Source organism: Daucus carota, chromosome 1, assembly GCF_001625215.2.
Source record: "Daucus carota subsp. sativus chromosome 1, DH1 v3.0, whole genome shotgun sequence".
NCBI lineage: Eukaryota > Viridiplantae > Streptophyta > Magnoliopsida > Apiales > Apiaceae > Daucus > Daucus carota.
Window position 1 is genome coordinate 550,476 of NC_030381.2, and position 5,000 is coordinate 555,475.

General features: G+C 44.5%; 1 protein-coding gene and 1 non-coding gene across 2 annotated transcripts in view; one reads left to right on the forward strand and one right to left on the reverse strand.

Annotated features, from left to right (window-relative positions):
* Nucleotides 1–5,000, forward strand: part of LOC135150754 (probable cytochrome c biosynthesis protein) — a 7,628-nt gene that overhangs the window by 1,513 nt on the left and 1,115 nt on the right. The window contains 1 exon segment of the mRNA XM_064087751.1: nucleotides 1–5,000. This exon segment is cut by the window's left edge and continues 1,180 nt beyond it; it is cut by the window's right edge and continues 1,115 nt beyond it. The gene's annotated coding sequence lies outside the window, so the exon portion shown is untranslated.
* Nucleotides 1,160–1,246, reverse strand: TRNAS-UGA (transfer RNA serine (anticodon UGA)). Its single transcript has one exon. It is a non-coding gene; the product is annotated as a tRNA-Ser (tRNA).

A 5,000-nucleotide genomic window follows, 5' to 3' on the forward strand; every position in this document is an offset into this window, starting at 1 on the left:
TATCTTCTCTATGCCCTCCCACCACTCATTCTCAATGCGGCTTACTCACTGTTCATCAACATATCTTTCTTCTTCTTTAGCTACCTCAATAGCAGCTGATGTATCAACGGATTCGCTAACACTTCCTGGTAAGACATCTTCTTCTGGTACTGCTGATCAATCTTCTCCTTAGCTACTTTAGCTGCAGGAACTCATAGCTACAAGAGACCTAGACTCGAGACGAGATTCGCCGCCGTTCAAACGTATCTTGAAGGGGATAAAGGATAAGTAATTTTTCTTTGAAAACCGAAGCTTCTTTGGTCGTGTGAAGTCCTTGAGTTACTGCCTCCCTCCTTTTGCTTTTTGAAAACCTTAGTCTATATAGCAGGACTTTTTTAGTTAGATGCCCCACTACAGCTTCTCATCTCTTCTTGATAATCCAGGAAGCTCTTCCAAGAACTACTAGCGGAGGTATTGATCGAGTATAGCCGAGCAATTAAGGCCTTCTCCTCGATACTAATCTAGCCTTTTGAGACTAAGTGTTCGAAAGGGGCACCACTCCATGATCGCACTCTGTCTTCGTTCTCATAAGTCACTTTAGGACGATCAAGAAAATAATAAAGCAGGATTGTTACTACGGGTACAGGTTCTGAAACAAGTAGATTATTTCAATCACTTAATTCTCAACGATCTGATCATGCACCCCGCTTACTTTTTCTCTCTTTTACCAATGATCAGTAGATTGAGCACTAACTGAATCTCGATAAAGAAGGAGAAGAAGTAGAATCAATCAACGACGCCTAGATCATGAAAGGGGCATACCATCTGCCCTACAATCCTTTCTTTCTTCTCTTACGAAATGGATAGTTAGAGAGAAAGAGAACTCCCAAGGCGTGATCTATTCTATTAGATTCTATTAGATGAAAAGGTCCTATCAGTACTATTGGATTAACTGTCCTTCTCTCTTTGATGCCATCTTATTCTATGTCCATTTGTCCGGATTGTGCCCGACCTCCTCTACCCCCGAATCCCTTGACCACGCCCCGCTCCGGGGATCACTGAACGAGAGGGACACCCGGCCCTTCCCCAACTTATAGGAAGATAACGAAAGGGAGACAAGAGACAACCTATAACACAAGCATCTATCCGATTCGTTACGCAAGAGTGAGTACTGACCTCGCGGATGGAGAGGGATTCGAACCCCCGGTATTCCTATCAATACTTCGGTTTTCAAGACCGACTCTTTCAACCGCTCAGACATCCATCCTCTTCTGTTACCTACTTTGACTCATATCTTCGGTATACCTCAATACAAGACAAACACAGGAAAGGATATTCAACCAAAACCGGGCTATCGCCCTATCTAAGCAGGTTGACCCTATCCTCTGCGGAAGTCATTTTTTCATCTATTTCTTTCAGTTTCTGTGTCTATCGCTATCGCCCTATTATCTCTCAATTGCCTATCCTTTATAGTAAAGTATAGATGAGGGGGAGTACCTTAGCAGTAGCTTCCAAATTGACCTCCTCGCGTTGGACTTAGTTGGAAAGGTAGGTGTTCGGCATGTCCCTTGCTTGCAAACTTATTTAGTAAGGCGGTTTGGAGGCCCCATTCCTCACGTTTACCGTTGTCCCCAGACTTCACTCTTTCAACACTTGTATACTTTCTAAAGAGTCAGGCATGCCCCTGTCCCTGTCTCTTAAAGCCCTATCAGGCTTCCCCTTGTTTGCCGATTGAAGAAGAAAGCCTTATATGGTCTCAAAAAAAGCGAGAAAAGCCCTATCTATCTTATTAGTCAAGCCTAAAGGTAAAGGCCCTGCAATCAAACTAAAGCGCTAACGAGCGAGTGAAGTATACGTAACGAGGCATTAGAGCAACGGCTTTCAGCTCAATCCGTTGCTTGTTGCCCCTTATGGAGAACTGCTCAAGTTTCGCGCAAGTTGCTTAATCCGTTGCTTTCGAGCCTACGCTTGCTGGGTAGTGAAGTGGTCCGTGAAGGTTAAATAAGACTTGTGTTAAGCAAGCAGAGTAGTCAAGCCAGATAGGCAAAAAAAGCAAGAAGCTGTTTTCGTTCGATCGACGGAATCCCTCGTACTTTCACTGCTGTGGGCCGGCTTTCATAAAGCACCTTTGGGCAGCAGCTACTATTGGGATGATAAAAATTCGACAATGAAACTCTTTAAGCAATGATCTTATCTATGTCATTTCTCTTGGCGCGATACAAAAGACGACTTTTGAGAGTCACTTAGCCCCTTGACTTCTTCTCTCAAAAAAGACGCTGTGCGGGCAAGTCGATCAAAGTAAGAGCGGGGAGGGAATGTTTACAGTTGTTGTAGTACGACTTTTCATTTCCTGTTCGGTCTTTCAATAAGTAGTCAGCTGCGGGCTAAGAAGCCTCGTAGTCAGACTTAACATTGATTGAAGCAGCTGTTGGAGAGAAGGCACCAGTCAGACCTGCAAGCACCGGGTAGTATGCAGCGGCAGTTTTTAATCATACAATGTGTACTCGTAGTCTTACTTTTAGCGGTAGTCAGCTGTCCTCGTTCTCCTCAATCAGCGCATCGATGAGCTCGCTTGGATGAAGTGGAGGGCTCTCGTCTTGCACAGGCGGCATAGGTGGCACGGAAGGATGGTTATCTTGAAGAGAAGGATTGGAGTGGTAAGTTGGACCATCATTCGCCGTATGTAAGGCTGGACTGTCGTAATCAAAGTAAGAACCTCCGTCTTCCCGCCTTGTAAATGGGATCATCTTGATCATTTGGTTGAGCAGCACCTCTTGTAGCCATCTCGGCAGCACCTTCTCTAGCAACTTCTTGAGACCAGGAATCTGGACAATCGTATCGGTTCCCAACCGGAACCTGTAGCTGAGCCGGCGCTTTCTCATGTCTCCAAGGCGCTCTTTCTACTAGTTCTAATTGCTCTTTCAGTTCACTTCCTCGTTTGAGGAGTGGTGCCACTATACGATTAGAGTCTGCTATTAGTGCGCTAATTTATCTTTCTTTCTTTTCTATTAGTCGATCGCTGGCGCCCCGATCAGTTAGTCTTTCTATTTCTTCCTCTAGGAAGTCTATTTTCTTCTTATACCGGTCCGCTAGCGCGGCCCTCTGGTTATCTTGTGGGAGCCTTTTTATTTCCCGTTTTGCTTTCGCGGGTCCCTATTCACCGTAGGAGTGGCAGTAGCATTCTTCATAGGCTCTTTCTCTCTTTGAGGAGTAGCAGTCAAAGTGGCAGGAGCGGTAGCACTTTCGACTCGTTTATGGGATTGTATACCTTTACTCTTTTCTTTCCCTTCACCCGAGAGCTCAGACTGAGGGTTAGGTGTGCAGGAGGCTAAGTTCTTAAAAATGTCCAGAAAAAGAATTAGAAACTCAGATTCAGATCCAGCAACTTCTTGCCAAGAGAAAATAACTATCTGAGCTCAAGTTTTCAGTCACTTCTCCATTGGAGGAGAGTAATGAAGAAGCTTTGAAGGAACTTGCAGAGTGGACAAGTTTGAAGGAAAAAGTTAGGCAAGCCAAACACGACTGGCTCGAGGGATCCAAAGAATTAACTCGAGCCATCACGCTCTTCTTTTGGACTTGAAGAAGGGAATTCCACCGGCGAGTAGGGCTTATGCCCATTAGTCGACGAGGGATGGTCCCGCTTCTTCATTGATAAATTCTAGGTTCACCGAAAGGTACAGTCAGTTGGAACCACGCCCTGAAGCCAAAGACCTGTCTTAGTCATCAAATCCAGGGTCTGGTGGAGTAGTCCCAGTTTACGAAGTCTCGCCTCTCCTTGATTAAAGAGTGGTGGGGCCAGAAGCCGGAAGCCAAACGTACGACAAGAGGTTTAATCACTGGCCGATCCTTTGGAACAACTCTTTTAATTTAAAGGAAGAAGTCGTACCAGACAAGTTCAATCTGTAATGGCTGTGAGGCACCGAGTCTGAATAGGCATCAACAAGCACATAGATGTCCGAGGAAGCAAAGGCTAGGGCAGTTGGCGGAGAGGTAGAATTGAACTTCCTATGACTGATTTCTAAGCGGAGAATCAAGCGACAAGGCTAGATTTGCAGGAATCCATTCATTTATAAAGTCCCATCCAGCCAGGTGGAAGCCTGTACCAGCAGCCAGATTAGGAGAAGATCTTAAAGACCTATTTTATTAACATAAAGCATTGACCTCTCTGTCTCTTTATCATAGATCAGCTCTGTCACCGCTTCTCCTGCAACAAAAACTTGGGTGAAGAATTCAGTGGAGAAAAAGTAAATTGCTTATTTGCTTAACACATCGCTGGATTAGCTGATTTGCCTGGTTCGTCTGCCTTTCTGCTTGAAAGTTTTCCTTTCACCCTATTCTTGCAGCTGATCTGCGACACAAGCAAGTAAGCAGCAATCTCACCCCGAGTTCACTCCTTCTAGCAGCGGATGTGCGACACAGGTCTTCATATATTAGATCAGAACTTACCTTCCTCTCAATCCGAATCGGCTAGCTCGTGCAATCAATATATCATCACTCCCATGCATACAATAGCTACGAGCTGCTCTAAGCGCTCTTACGCGATGTCTCACGAGTACACTAAGGAGAGAGGAACTAGGAGCAAAGTCTTCGCCTTTATTTTGCGTATATAGAGATAGCCAATCTTGACTAAAGTAGTCGGTCCAAGTGTGACTTATCTCAGGTGTCCCTAAAACTCGCATGTCTTTCTTGGTTGGACCAACCCAACCTGAAAATGGGTGTTTTGTGTCTGTTCTATGATTTTAAGACGGCCTACAAACGAGGGAGTCGTTGGGTTGTTGAAGGCAGTATTATGGTCTAAATTGAACTACCAACGATGTCGAAATAATGATCTTTTCGTTGGTCGGTCGCCCATTTTAGGTAAAAACGTATTGCCTATTTCTCTTCTTTCTAACAAAAAACATATTTAGATTTAAAAAGAGCCATGAGACTATTAAAAATACTACCTGTGTCCAAGTATCTGTCCACTAATTGGAAATCTATGGTTTTGTATTCTGTAGGACTCCGGATCTGGATCAATATTA